General features: G+C 38.0%; 1 protein-coding gene across 4 annotated transcripts in view; it reads right to left on the bottom strand.

Annotated features, from left to right (window-relative positions):
- POU2F1 (POU class 2 homeobox 1) overlaps positions 1-16,433 on the bottom strand; it is a 178,157-nt gene that overhangs the window by 54,204 nt on the left and 107,520 nt on the right. The gene's annotated exons all lie outside the window — the stretch shown is intronic.

Below are 16,433 nucleotides of genomic sequence, written 5' to 3'. Positions count from 1 at the left end.
TCTAGCAAATGTATCACTTTAATAGAATAATGAGGTAGATTACATGACTCAAAACAACTATTTAAGGTTTCCTTGAGATAATTATAAAAGGAGTGTCTATATATTTCACCTGCTTAAAACCTCACAGTGATTGTTCTTTTATGGTTTTTTCCTAGCTTCCCATAAATAGAAAACAAAAGAACTATCTAGACACATACAGTCAATGAAATTAAAAGGGTATATAGTTGTGTCAGGTAATGAGAAACTAGTATGAAATAAAATTTAAATTAGGGTCACTTTCATAGGCCACATATAGAAGCTTCATTATTTTAAAGTTACACGTTTTGTCATTAGCTGCTCTCTATTTCTACATAGAAAATCATTACTTAGGTTGATTTTAAGATTGTGCATCCTTAGAGAATTATGCTCAATATATATTACATAAATCCACAAGGCTAAATGAAGATGAGATTTTGAAAAACAGAGACAAGCACTTAGAGATTAACACATCACCAATACAGGAAGTCTTCCAGAACCAAATATTTCACTCTCATGGAGACCATGAAAATTCTACACATTGGTTCCACTTTAAAGTTGCCACAAAAATGATATACCCCTTGTAACTCACAAAGCACTATACGACAAGACTGACTGATTTCTATCCCTGGTAGAGAGCCTACTATAGTGGCCTACAGGTAATACTATTTAAGTGCCCTGGCTCTACCATCTTGGGGGGATGCATAAAGGCATCCCAAAGCTAGTAAAGTAAAAGAACATTCTTGGACAACAATTCAGATAAACAGAGATTTAAGATGCAAAAGCAGGTACTTATTTAAGTAAAATTCTGAGGCTCCACGAGGAGGTCAGGGATGGAAGAAAGTATCTATCACATAGAAATCATTCTTGTAAATCATAAAGACCTAAATTGGGCTAAAAGGAAACAAGAGGGGAACAGACAGACAGACAGACACACATACACATATGTACACATCTGACTTGAGTTTGAAGCCAGTACAGGGAGATAAGGATGTTGGGAGCCAAAACCAAATGTGTATCAGAGAAAACAGAACATCCAAATAAGGAAATGGGGAATTAACAGGTTGGGAGAGAAGGGGAATGATGTAAGGAGATTAAAGTAACACATACAGAATTTGAGAAACCCCAAAACATGTAAGAAAAGTGATCCAGGGCGCCTGGGTGGCTCAGTTGGTTAAACGACTGCCTTCGGCTCAGGTCATGATCCCAGAGTCCTGGGATCGAGCCCTACATCGGGCTCCCTTGCTCAGCGGGAAGCCTGATTCTCCCTCTCCCATTCCCCCTGCTTGTGTTACCTCTCTCACTGTCTCTGTCAGTTAAATAAATAAAATCTAAAAAAAAAAAAAAAGGTGATCCAGAAGGCATTTAGAAATAACAAAGGCCAGAGCTAAAGATTCTATAAGGTTGCCACAAGAACAGTGTTACTGAGGTGAACCTCAGAGATCTTGAATCCAGCCTCCTTATTTTATTGGTGAAGAAACGGATTAAGGAATCTTAAGTGACTTGTTCAAAATGTCATAGCTAGTTAGTGGAAGAGCCAATACAAGGATGGGGTCCCCTGATTCTGTGTAATTACTCACAGAGAAGTGATAGTTGAAATTTGGAGTAAAAACGTCAATCAATTAAGAGTGGATATAGAGAAAAGAAGCCTGAAGATAAGAGGGCACCTAAATTAGGAGATGTAAAGACAAAGAGAACCAGAGAGGAAGCAGTTAGAAAACAGGAAGGAAAAAAAAAAAAAATCCTTCAGGACTAGTGCGCTTCAGGAGCCAGGCAAAAGAAAGCTACAAGGATGGGGTAGTTTACTACTGTCAAATGGTACAGAACAGGATCAAATACTGAAAAAGAAATTAATCCAAAGAGAACAGATGAAAGGCAGTAATAAAGGAAGGCCAAACTTAATGAAATAGGAAAAAAAAAACACATAATAGAAACACCAACTTGGCTCTTTCAAAAGAATCATATAGTTACAAACTTCTGGTAAGATTGAAGAAAAAAATAAGAGAAGGAGCAAATAATTTAAGGATAACAGAAAGAAGGACATAATCAAAAATGTTGTGGATACTAAAAAGAGGATATCATGAACCAATAAAATATATGCCAATAAAATTAAAACTTAGAAATGGATTAGTCTCTAGAAAATATCAAGACTGACTCAAGAAGAAATAAAAAATCCCAAGGGTCCTACAGCATTTGAAGAAATTTAATTTGTAAGTAAAAATCTTCCCAAAAGGAAAAATGGAAACCTAGAAAATTTTACTCTGCTTGCTTCCAGAAATCCAAGGGACAAGTAATTCCAATCTTACGCAACTTTTCCAGAGTATGGGGAAAATAGGGAAACAATTCCTAACTCATTGTATGAGGTCAGCATAAACTCACTACCAAAACCTGACAAAGATGAGTATAAAAAAGAAAAAAAAAAATACATGCCAGTTTTACTCACAAACATACATAAAAATATCCTCAATAGTACTAGAAAAAATAATCTAATAAGGTAAAATATTTGGGGTTTTGAGATTAAAAAAAAAAAAATCACTGTGATTCACCACATTCATTAAAGGGTAGAAATCATATAATTGACTCAAAGGATAAAGAAAATACTTAGATAAAATTCAATATCCACTTATGATAAAAATTCTAGGCATAGGAACAGAAAGAAACTTCCTTAACTTGATAAAGAGTAACATTAAAAGCATTCCCTTTAAGATTAAGAATAAGATAAGGATGCCAGCTCCTGGAAGGCTGAGGCAACAAGAAAAGAAAATACACCAGTTAGGAAAAAAAAATAAAACTTTCTTTTCAGATGATTTGATAATGTATATAGAGTATCCTAAGGAATCTAATGATCTATTTCTAGAATAAGAGAGTTTAATAAGGGGATCTAATCAATTTGGACATAAGTAAGACGTTGGAACTGGAATTCAGAATAATGATTATAAAGATACTAGCTGGGCTTGAAAAAAGCAAAGAAGACACTAGAGAATCCCTTTCTGGAGAATTAAAAGAACTAAAATCTAATGAAGTTGAAATAAAAAAGGCTATTAATGAGATGCAATAAAAAATGGAGGCTCTAACTGCTAAGATAAATGAGGCAGAAGAGAGAATTAGTGATATAGAAGACCAAATGATAGAGAATAAAGCAGCTGAGAAAAAGAGAGATAAACAACTACTGGACCATGAGAGGAGAATTTGAGAGATAAGTGATACCATGAAGTGAAACAGTATTAGAATAATTGGGATACCAGAAGAAAAGAGAGAGAGAGGCAGAAGGTATATTGGAGCAAATTATAGTGAGAACTTCCCTAATCTGGGGAAGGAAACTGGCATCAAAATCCAGGAGGCAGAGAAAACCCCCCTCAAAATCAGTAAAAATAGCTCAACATCCTGACAATAATAGTGAAACTTATAAATCTCAGAGACAAAGAGAAAATCCTGAAAGCAGCTTGGGACAGAGATCTGTAACCTACAAGGGTAGAAACATTATATTGGTAGCAGACCTATCCACGGAGACCTGGCCGGCCAGAAAGGACTGGCATGATATATTCAGGGTGCTAAGTGAGAAAAATATGCAGCCAAGAATACTTTATCCAGCTAGGATGTCATTCAAAATAGGAGAGATAAGAAGCTTCCAGGACAAACAGAAACTAAAAGAATTTGTGATCACCAAACCAGACCTACGAGAAATATTAAAAGGGATCCTCTAAGCAAAGAGAGAGCCCAAAAGTAACATAGACCAGAAAGGGACAGAGACAGTCACTTTACAAGTAATACAATGGCACTGAATTCATATCTTTCAATAATTACTCTGAATGTAAATGGGCTAAATGCCCCAATCAAAAGACACAGGGTATCAGACTGGATAAAAAAGCAAGACCCATCAATATGCTGTCTGCAAGAGACTCATTTTAGATCCAAAGACACCTCCAGATTTAAAGTGAGGGGGTGGAAAACCATTTATCATGCTAATGGACATCTAAAGAAAGCTGGGGAGGCAATTCCTATATCAGACAAATTAGATTTTAAACCAAAGACTGTAATAAGAAACGTATTATAAATAAAGGGTCCATCCAACAAGAAGTTCTAACAATTATAAATATTTATGCCCCTAACACGAGAGCAGCCAATTACATAAGTCAATTAATAACAAAACTAAAGAAACACATCGATAATAATACAATTAATAGTAAGGGACGTTAACACCCCCCTCACTGCAATGGACAGATCACCTAAGCAGAAGGTCAACAAGGAAATAAGGGCTTTGAATGACACACTGGACAAGATGGACTTCACAGATATATTCAAAACATTACATCCTAAAGCAACAGAATACACATTCTTCTCCAGGGCACATGGAACATTCTCCAGAATAGATCACATACTGGGTCACAAATCAGGTCTCAACTGATACCAAAAGACTGGGATCATTACTTGCATACTTTCAGACCACAATGCTTTGAAACTGGAACTCAATCACAAGAGGAAATTTGGAAAGAACTCATATACATGGAGGCTAAAGAGCGTCCTACTAAAGAATGAATGGGTCAACCAGGAAATTAAAGAAGAATTAAAAAAATTCATAGAAACAAATGAAAATGACAACTGTTCAAAATCTTTGGGATGTAGTAAAGGCAGTCCTAAGAGGGAAGTATACAGCACTACAAGCCCTTCTCAAGAAACAAATAAGGTCTCAAATACAAACAAACCTTACGCCTAAAGGAGCTGGAGAAAGAACAGCAAATAAAGACTAAACCAAGCAGGAGAAGAGAAGTAATAAAGATTAGAGCAGAAATCAATGAAATAGAAACCAAAGAACAGTAGAACAGATCAATGAAACTAGAAGCTGGTTCTTTGAAAGAATTAATAAGGGGCGCCTGGGTGGCTCAGTCGCCGTCAAGCCTCTGCCTTCAGCTCAGGTCTTGATCCCAGGGTCCTGGGATCGAGCCCCGCATCGGGCTCCCTGCTCTGCAGGAAGCCTGCTTCTCCCTCTCCCACTCCCCCTGCTTGTGTTCCCTCTCTCACTGTGTCTCTCTCTGTCAAATAAATAAATAAAATCTTAAAAAAAAAAAAGAATTAATAAGATTATAAACCCCTGGCCAGACTTATCGAAATAAAAATGACCCAAGTAAGTAAAATCATGAATGAAAGAGCAGAGATCACAACCAACACCAAAGAAATACAAACAATTATAAGAACATATTATGAGCAACTATAATGCCAACAAATTAGATAATCTGGAAGAAACGGATGCATTCCTAGAGACGTATAAACTACCAAAACTAAACCAGGAAGAAATAGAAAACCTGAACAGACCCATAACCAGCAAGGAAATTGAAGCAGTAATCAAAATCTCCCAACAAATAAGAGCCCAGGGCCTGATGGCTTCCCAGGGGAATTCTACCAAACATTTAAAGAGTTAGTATCTATTCTTCTGAAGCTCTTTCAAAAAATAGAAATGGAAGGAAAACTTCCAAACTCTATTATGAGGTCAGCATTACCTTGATCCCAAAACCAGACAAAGACCCCACCAAAAAGGAGAATTACAGACCAATATCCCTGATGAACATGGATGCCAAAATTCTCACCAAAATACTAGCCAATAGGATCCAACAGTACATTAAAAGGACTATTCAGGGGCACCTGGGTGGCTCAGTCGGTTGAGCGTCTGCCTTCGGCTCAGGTCATGATCTCAGGGTCCTGGGATCGAGCCCCGCATCAGGCTCTCAGCTCAGGGGGAAGCCTGCTTCTACCTCTCCCTCTGCCACTCCCCCTGCTTGTACTCCCTATCTCTCTGTCAAATAAATAAAATCTTTAAAAAAAAAAACAACTGCTCTCATAAAAAAAAAAAATTCTTTTCAAAACAAAGGACTATTTACCATGACCAAGTGGGATGTATTCCTTGGCTGCAAGGTAGGTTCAACATCCGCAAAGCAATCAATGCGATACAATACACAAATAAAAGAAGGGGCAAGAACCATATGATCCTCTCAATAGATGCAGAAAAAGCATTTGACAAAGTACAGCATTCTTTCTTGATTAAAACTCTTCACAGTGTAGGGACAGAGGGAACATACCTCAATATCATAAAAGCTATCTACAAAAACCCCACAGCAAATATCATTCTCAATGGGGAAAAACTGAGAGCTTTTCCCCTAAGGTCAGGAACGTGGCAGGGATGTCCACTATCACCACTGCTGTTCAACAGAGAAGTCCTAGCATCAGCAATCAGACAACAAAAAGAAATCAAAGGCATCCAAATTGTCAAAGAAGAAGTCAAACTCTCACTCTTCACAAATGACATGATAGTCTATGTGGAAAACCCAAAAGACTTCACCCCAGGGAAGCCTGGATGGCTCAGTCATTTAGGCATCTGCCTTAGGCTCAGGTCATGATCCCAGGGTCCTAGGATTGAGTCCCGCATCAGGTTCCTTGCTCAGCGGGGAGCCTGCTTCTCCCTCTGCCTGCCCCTCCCCCGTTTGTGTTCTGTCCCCCCACCCCCAACAAATAAATAAATAAGTCTTAAAAAAAAAAAAAATAAAAAGACTCTACCCCAAAATTGCTAAAACTCATACAGGAATTCAGCAAAGTGGTAGGGTATAAAATCAATGCACAGAAATCAGTTGCATTTTGGGTGCCTGGGTGGCTCAGTTGGTTAAGCGACTGCCTTCGGCTCAGGTCATGATCCTGGAGTCCTGGAATCGAGTCCCGCATCAGACTCCCCGCTCAGCGGGGAGTCTGCTTCTCCCTCTGACCCTCCCCCCTCTCATGCTCTCTCTGTCTCATTCTTTCTCTCTCAAATAAATAAATAAAATCTTAAAATAAAAAAAAGAAATCAGTTGCATTTCTATACACTGACAATGAGACAGAAGAAATAGAAATTAAGGAATCAATCCCATTTACAATTATACCAAAAAATATAAGCTACCTAGGAATAAACCTAACCAAAGAGCTAAAGGATCTGTACTCTGAAAACTCTTGAACATTTATGAAAGAAATTGAGGAAGATACAAAGAAATGGAAAAACATTCCATGCTCATGGATCGGAAGAAAAAATATTGTTAAAAGGTCTATGCTACCTAGAGCAATCTACACATTCAATGCAATCTCTATCAAAATACCATCAACATTTTTCACAGAGCTGGAACAAACAATCCTAAAATTTGTATGGAACCAGAAAAGACCCCGAATAGCCAAAGGAATGTTGAAAAAGAAAACTAAAACTGGTGGAATCACAATTCTGGACTACAAGCTCTATTACAAAGCTGTAATCATCAAGACAGTATGATACTGGCCTAAAAACAGACACATATATCAATGGAACAGAAGAGAGAACCAAGAAATGGACCCTCAACTCTGGTTAACTAATTTTTGACAAAGCAGGAAAGAATATCCAATGGAAAAAGGACAGTCTCTTCAACAAATGGTATTGCGAAAATTGGACAGCCACATGCAGAAGAATGAAACTGGACCATTTCCTTAAACCATAGACAAAAATAGACTCAAAATGGATGAAAAGACCTAAATGTGAGACAGGAATCCATCAAAATCCTAGAGGAGAACACAGGCAGCAACCTCTTTGACCTCAGCTGCAGCAACTTCTTTTTTTTTTTTTTAAAGATTTTTTATTTATTTATTTGACAGAGAGAGAGACGGCTAGAGAGGGAACACAAGCAGGGGTAGTGGGAGAGGGAGAAGCAGGCTTCCCGCGGAGCAGGGAGCCTGATGCGGGGCTCGATCCCAGGACCCTAGGATCATGACCTGAGCCGAAGGCAGAGGCTTAACGACTTAGCCACCCAGGCGCCCCTGCAGCAACTTCTTGCTAGACACATCTCCAAAGGCAAGGGAAACAAGAAAAATGAACTATTGGGACTTCATCAAGATAAAAAGGTTTTTGCACAGCAAAGGAAACAGTCGACAAAACCAAAAGATAATCGACAGAATGGGAGAAGATATTTGCAAATGACATATCAGATAAAGGGCTAGTATCCAAAATCTATAAAGAACTTATCAAACTCAACACCCAAAGAGCAAATAATCCAATCCAGAAATGGACAGAAGACATGAACAGACATTTTTCCAAAGAAGACATCCAAATGGCCAACAGACACATGAAAAAATGCTCAATATCACTCAGCATCAGGGAAATACAAAGCAAAACCACAATGAGATACCACCTCACACCAGTCAGAATGGCTAAAATTAACAAGTCAGGAAACGACAGATGTTGGTGAGGATGCGGAGAAAGGGAAACCCTCCTACACTGTTGGTGGGAATGCAAGCTGGTGCAGCCACTCTAGAAAACAGTATGGAGGTTCCTCAGAAAGTTGAAAATAGAGCTTCTCTACGACCCAGCAATTGTACTACTGGGTATTTACCCCAAAGATACAAATGTAGTGATCCGAAGGGGCACGTGAACCCCAATGTTTATAGCAGCAATGTCCACAATAGCCAAACTATGGAAAGAGCCCAGATGTCCATCAACAGATGAATGGATAAAAAAGATGTGGTATATAAATACAATGGAATATTACGCAGCCGTAAGAAATGAAATATTGCCATTTGCAATGATGTGGATGGAACTAGAGGGTATTATGTTAAGCGAAATAAGTCAATCAAAGAAAGACAATTATCATACGATCTCACTGATATGTGGAATTTAAGAAACAAAACAGAGGATCATAGGGGAAGAGAGGAAAAAATAAAAGAAGACGAAACCAGAGACAGAGACAAACCATAAGAGACTCTTAATCATAGGAAACAAAGTGAGGGTTGCTGGAAGGGAGGGTGATAGAGGGATGGGGTAACTGGGTGATAGACATTAAGGAGGGCATGTGACGTAATGAGCACTGGTTATCATATAAGACTGATAAATCACAGACCGTACCAATGATACGTTACATGTTAGTAATAAAAAAAAAAGTTTAATAAGGTTACAGCACACAAAATCTATTTTAAAATTGCTTTTATAAACCAAATGAAAATATTTTTTAACAATTTTTAACACTTCAGGGGCGCCTGGGTGGCTCAGTCGTTAAGCGTCTGCCTTCGGCTCAGGTCATGATCCCAGGGTCCTGGGATCGAGCCCCGCATCGGGCTCCTTGCTCTGCGGGAAGCCTGCTTCTCCCTCTCCCACTCCCCCTGCTTGTGTTCCCTCTCTCTGTCAAATAAATAAAATCTTAAAAAAAAAAAAACAAAACAATTTTTAACACTTCAAAATAAAATCCTGGGAATAAATCTATGAAACTATAGCAAGTCCTTATCAGTGGAAAACTATAACACCTTATTTTTAAAAATTATAAAGAAGACATAAATAAATGCTCATTTACTGGAAGACTCAACATTGTAAAGATATCAATCAGTTCTTTCCAAACTGGTCTATGGATTCAAAGCAATTTCATATCAAAATCTCAACAAGTTATTTTCTTTCTCTTTCTTCCTTCCTTCTCTTTCTCAGGGTTGGGGTGTGTGTGTAATTGACAGATTGATTCTAGAATTATTTATTTTAAAGTTTTTGGCTTTTTTTTTCAGTAATCTCTGTACCCAATGTGGGGCTTGAACTCATGATCCCAAGATCAACAGTCACATGCTCTTCCAACTGAGCCAGCTAGATGCGCCATCTTAAATTTAACTAGAAGGGCAAAGGGTCAAAATGCTTTTCAAAAAAAAAACAAATTGAGGGACCTGTACTATTAAGATATTAAGAGTTATCATAGAGCAACAATAATTAGAGTACAATGACAAACAGACCAGATTAGAGTCTGGAAGCCACACATATCTTTAGACACTTGCAACATGATAGGTAGTACTGCACATCAGTGAGGAAAGGATGGAGTTTTCAATAAAAGGATAACTGGGTATCCATTTGGGAAAAAAATGAAATTAGAACAATTCATACCATATAAAAGAAAGAGAGGAAGGACGGAAGGAAAGTTTCAGAAAGATTAAAGGCCTAGATGTAAAGTACAAAATTATTACATTTTCAGAAGACAAACTAAGAGTACATCATTATAACCTTGGGAAAAGGATTTCTTTGCTAAGACCCAAAAAATGAAAAGACATAAGTTTAACTACTTCAAAATTAAAAGCTTTGTTCATCAAAGTGCTACATAAAGAGAATGAAAAGGAGAAAATATTTGTAATACAAACAAACAACAAAGGATCAGTATTCAGAACACACAGAGAACTCCTATCAATAAAAAAAGTCAAACCAATAGAAAAAAACAAATGAACAGGAATTTCACAAAAGAAGAAACATTAATGGTGCATGAACACTAGAAAAGATGTTCAGCCTCCTTGGAAACTAGGGAAATGCAAATTAAAATCCCAATACAATACCATTTTACAGCCACTAAATTGGCTAAAATTATGAAGTTGGTTAATATCAAGTTTTGGCCAGACTGTGAAATTCTTATTTGCTGTTGGTAGCGATATAAACCAGTATAAATGCTTTGGAAAACTTGCTGGCAGTACTAACACTGGAATAAGTTGAGCAATTACACCGCTAAGTAAACTCTGGAGACTTTCATGCATATGTATAAGAGATAAGTACAAAATTACTTTATAGCAATAATGTCTGTAATAACAAAAGCCTAAAAATAACCCAAATGTCCATCAATAATAGAATGGATAGAAAACTTGTGATATATTCATATAATGGGATATTATATCTAGTGAAAGTGAATTATAAACATATGCCCTAATTTGGGTGAATCTCAAAAACATAATGTTGAACAAAAGAAACCAGTCAGAATATAGTATGATTGAATTTATATAATGGCAACAGATGAATCTAAGTATTATTTGAGGATAGTAAATATACAGATGAAAAAAATTTGGAAAGAAAAGCAATGTGACCATTAACACTGAATTTAGGATGATTGTTACCTCTGTGGTGGAAGAAGGGACAATGACCAGGATGGACCTACAGTGGCCTCCTGGGACATGGTAACATTCTGTTTTGTAGAGTGGTAGACACAGGAGTACTTAAACTATACATACATGTTTACATACAGGTTTCTTTTTTTTTTTTTTTTTTTTAAAGATTTTATTTATTTATTTGACAGAGAGAGACACAGCGAGAGAGGGAACACAAGCAGGGGGAGTGGGAGAGGGAGAAGCAGGCCTCCTGCGGAGCAGGGAGCCCGATGCGGGGCTCGATCCCAGGACCCTGAGATCATGACCTGAGCTGAAGGCAGACGCTTAACGACTGAGCCACCCAGGCACCCCTACATACAGGTTTCTAAGATTATCACATTTACATTAAAACAATAAAACATCCACAATGACAAAACAGTTGCCGTAAAATTTCAAGGACACATCCAGATGGCAAGGAGCAAAGGAAAAAGCAGGTGGCAATGAAGCCAAAGTAGTGAGCGGGGCTCCTTCCTTTAGTAAGTCTGGCAGTGGTGGGAGTGAGAGAGGGTGGTTGTTGAAAGGTGTACAGACTGTGGGTGGGGTGAGGGTCTGCAGGCTGATAAACCCATGCATATTTCAAGACTGTGAGGAAAGATTCTATGGGAAGGAATACACTGAAGATGTAAGAACAAGATGGGGTAAAAAGATGGGGTAGGAACTTGAAAGAAATGAGAAGACACAGAATTAAGAGTGAAAAGTGGAGGATCATAATAATGGAAAAGGATATTTCCTAAATGCAAATGAAAAGATGGGTGAAAGAAAAACATATAAAGCAGAGGGAGGTGGCAGGCTCAAATCAGATAGTACAATTTTCTCAGTAATCAAAAGGTAGTCATTTTCAGAAAACAAAAACAGCAAGACAGAAAGAAAGCAGAAAAGTTCTGGACAAGGGGGAGCAGTTTGCTCATTTACGCTATTTCTATGGTTATTTCTCCATAACCGAGAATGGAAATCTATACCCTCTGAATACTAACGTTAAAATGTATAAATGGGACAGGAAACACAACATACTAGGGTGGGAAGGCCAGAGATAGGAGAAGAATGGGGGGAGGAAGGAGGAGACAGAGAGAAAGCTAAGGTGACACCCTCACAATAGGATCCAAATGCAGATGCCCTCCACCATCTTCTCTATGTCTCAAAGTCCCAGGTATTGTTCAACATGCAGCCTGGAATCTACCCTCTTTAAGGGCCAATCTAACTGAAAATAATCTGTCCCAAATCTTTTTTTTTTTTTTTTTTTAATAGGAGGGGAGGGGCAGAGGGAGAGGGAGAGAGGGAATCCTAAGCAGGCTCCAAACCCAGCTCGGAGTCCAACGCAGGGCTCAATTTCACGACCCTGAGATCATGACCTGAGCTGAAATCAAGCAGAATGCTCAACCAACTGAGCCACCCAGGCATGCCAATCTTTCCCCAAATCTTAACGCCCATACAGCCTGGTTTTTAAGTTAGGACACTTAATCCTTACTTAAGAGATAACATGGGGCGCCTGGGTGGCTCAGTCGTTAAGTGTCTGCCTTCGGCTCAGGTCATGATCCCAGGGCCCTGGGATCGAGCCCCGCATCAGGCTCCCTGCTCGGCGGGAAGCCTGCTTCTCCCTCTCCCACTCCCCCGCTTGTGTTCTTGCTCTCACTAACTCTGTGTCAAATAAATAAATAAAATCTTTAAAAAAAAAAAAAAAAGAGATAACATTAGTATTTTTCAAACAGATCAACCCTTTAAGGCCAGAAATTAAAAACTTATAGTAACATATTTTTGTAATCTCTTCAGGATACAGCTATGTCTAAAGGAAGCCATATTTTAAAAAGGAAAAAAAAGATCTCTTTTCTGATGTCAGTGGCCTCAGACTCTTTTGCTAAATGCATGGAAATAGATTTGTTACAGTGGTGCTCAGACCAAGTATCAGAATCACTCACATCACCAAACAGAATTAAATCAGAGTAAAGATTGGTTACAGAGGATTGAGATTTCTGGAATCCCTGAAAATATTTGTAAATATTCCCGGATTTCAAAGGAGGATCAAAAATTATTTACTGAGTGGAGACCTAAACCCTGAATATATAAAAGGGCAAGGTACCCTTTTTCTTCTCAAATCTGGTAAGACCCTACTTGTAAGAAGAGAGTGTCATAGGCAGCTGCTTACCCCCACCCAATTAAGAATGTTGGGGACAAGGGGAAAGCCACATTTAATATACTACACCTATGCTGAAGCTATGTTGTTTCCAATAGAGTTGATATCATTGGCTCATTAAACTGGGAACTTAATCTAATCTGCAGTGTATGGGATCTCCTCTTATAAATCTGGTCCATCTGAAACTCTATACTACCTTTACTATTTTTAATCTATTCCAATAGTGACTACTTCGGAATACTGATATAGAGATTATTTGGCTGTTTCCTAAATGATTAACTTCTTAACCAACAGGGTTGTCCATCTTTACAATTCAAAAGAAATCTCTCCTTTCAAATGAACAGTTTTACCTTTATAGGGAATACCTTTTGATAAACCTATTGTTATGGCTATATACATGAAATTTATGACTGAATCATCTCCCATTTGCACTGAGACTATTCTTTCTGCTTATGTGCATTTTCTGCTTTTATATAATTATTTAGGTATAAACAACAAAAGAGAACCAAGAATATATCATATAGAAGAAAGATCCTGCTGTAAGAATAAACGCTACATTCAACATTTACTGTGTATTGGTATGCCAAGTGCTGAGGTTATATCAAGAAGAAAACGACACAGTCCTTGTTCTTAAGTAGCTCTCAGGCCTATTAATTCACTTGTTAAAGAAAAACTCACTGAGTACGTGGCAGACGTGGTTCTAGATGCAAGAGCTAAAACAGGAAAGAAGAGAGATAGAAACCATGTCTTCACAGAGCTTACATTTTAGTGTGGGGAAAGAGACAATAAAAATGAAAAAAATATTGAACATTAGATAGAAATAAGTGCTATGAAAAAATAAAGAGGAAAAAGGGATAGGGAGTCTGGTGGGGATGCAGGGGTAACAACTGTGGTTCCAGTTTCATAAGAAGGTACACAGATGGGGGCGCCTGGGTGGCTCAGTCGTTAAGTGTCTGCCTTCGGCTCAGGTTGTGATCCCAGGGTCCTAGGATCAAGCCCCGCATCGGGCTCCCTGCTCGGCGGGGAGTCTGCTTCTCCCTCTCCCACTCCCCCTGCTTGTGTTCCCTCTCTAGCTGTCTTTCTCTGTCAAATAAATTAAAAAAAAAAAAAAAGAAGGTACACACAACACGGCAAGGGCAACAGCAGATATACACACGCTGGGACCGGGACACATCAAGGGGCCCTTAAGGAAGAAGGGAAAAGGTGATGCTAGGGAACACTTCTCAGAGGCAACATTCTGGTTGAATCTTAAGAGGATGAGATGGAATTAACAAGAAATGGCCATTTGAAGAAGGAAAACGTCAAGCATTTCTCTACCATAAGTAGAAGACATTATAACACAAGTTTAATATCCAGGAATCCAAACGAATAATTTTAGATATTCTATTAGGTCCTCGGTTTACAAAGATAAACAAGTCATACTCCCATAACCAAAAGTTGCTCACTGTTAGCTATGGGTGACAGACAAGAACATAAATAATTATAATGTGAAAGACTAGCACTCTAAAGAAGTTATCTACAAAAAGATGGCAGAAGGTAGAACACAAACACGAATAAAGTACAGTCACCATCCTCAAACAAAGCAAGGCAGAATACGGTATTTGCTCAAAGAAAGGTACAAAGTGCTTTGAGAGTTCTAACATGGCTAAGAAGAAGGGGGAGATTAGGATATAAAGGTGGGCTGGGGTTACAGAGTGAGGCCTGAACTGTCAAGGTTTGAAAAGTGAAAATTTAATGGTTCAGATGTAAACACAGTTTATTACTAGCCACTGCTCATCTCATTACTACAAGACATTCTGACCATAATATAGATGGAGCTGCACAAAGACACTACTGGAAAAAAGAGTGCAGGGTACATTATTTTAAAAAGTACATTATTTTAAAAAAATAAAAGTATATTATTCAACCCATTAGGATACCTATTAACAGGAAAAAAAAAAAAAGGGAAATAACAAGTGTTGGCAAGAATGTAGAGAAACTGGAATCCTTGTACATTGGCTGTGGAAATGTAAAATGGTTCAGCTGCTGTGGAAAAGAGTTTGGTGGTTTTTTAAAAAATTAAACATAGAATTACTATATGACCCATCCATTCCATTGCTAGGAATACACCCAAAAGAAGTGAAAACAGGTACTCAAAGAAATCCTTGGACATGAATATTCATAGCAGCACTACTCACAATAGCCAAAAAGTAGAAACAATCCAAATGTCCATCAACAGATGACTGGATAAATAAGTTGTGGTATGTACATACAATGGAATATTATTCAGCCAGTAAAAGGAATGAAGTATTATACAAACTACAACACAGATGAACCTCGAAAACATTATGCTAAGTGAAGGAAGCCATACACAAAACAGATCACATAGCCTATGATTCCATTTATATGAAATATCCAGAATAGGTAAATCTATAGAGTTGGGAGCTGGGGGGAGAGGGAAATGGGAGGGCAACTACTTAATGAGTCAAGGTTTCCTTTTGGGATGATGGAAACACGTCAGAACTAGACAGAGGCGGCGGCTACACAAACTGTGAATGTACTAAATGTCACTGAATTGTTCACCTTAAATGCTTAATTTTATGTTATATACATTCACCTCAATTAAACAAAAACAAAGAGAGATCTGCAGCTCAGAACAAATCTGACTGCCCTAGGTCTGCCTGCCTGTAACACCCAGCCTCACTGGCCCGACTGGCTACTTAAACTACGCCATAGACCCAAGTAATGTGAGGCCACCCTGGTGGAATTTGTCGGTTTGTCAGTAAATTTAAGGCAGTCAAAGTAAAATTTACCAATAATAGCTTAAACTTCAGATGCCCTACAAGGAAATAATAACAATGTCTGTGCCTGCTACTACATTGCCCTAATGAGCAAGCACAAATTCTAAACTAAGTTTACAGAAAGTCACGTAACTGTGGGACATAATTAACATAAATAACAGCTAAAAGATCTTCAGGAAAAACTTAGCTTATGTTCATTTGTGTGTGTGTGTGGGTGGGTGGGTGGTTTCTTCCTAATGAGTCATCATAAAACTGGAAGAATCTGGGATAATGGAAATCCAGAAAGAAAACCACTTAAGTCTATAGAAAAGTTCTATGCTATTACAAAAGCAAGAAGCATAATCAGAAATGATGCTATAGATCATCTACAGGATGGATGACTATTTCGTATCTACTACAAATTTCCACTGCTACTATACTGTATATTCTTCGTTTCCTAAGTAATGGTATATGTTTTATTTTTTTAATTGTTTTTATATATTACCTTGTAGATGACTCCAGGTTAGTGATGCATGACAAGACTTCCGCAAATGGTTAGTTTGTCGAATTGTTACAAAGTCTATCTGGATGAAAGGTATTACTGAAACAGACTTTATTCT

Source organism: Phoca vitulina, unplaced genomic scaffold, assembly GCF_004348235.1.
Source record: "Phoca vitulina isolate PV1807 unplaced genomic scaffold, GSC_HSeal_1.0 scaffold54, whole genome shotgun sequence".
NCBI classification, from domain to species: domain Eukaryota; kingdom Metazoa; phylum Chordata; class Mammalia; order Carnivora; family Phocidae; genus Phoca; species Phoca vitulina.
Note: the sequence above shows the minus strand (reverse complement) of the source record. Positions and strands in the feature narration are given on the sequence as shown.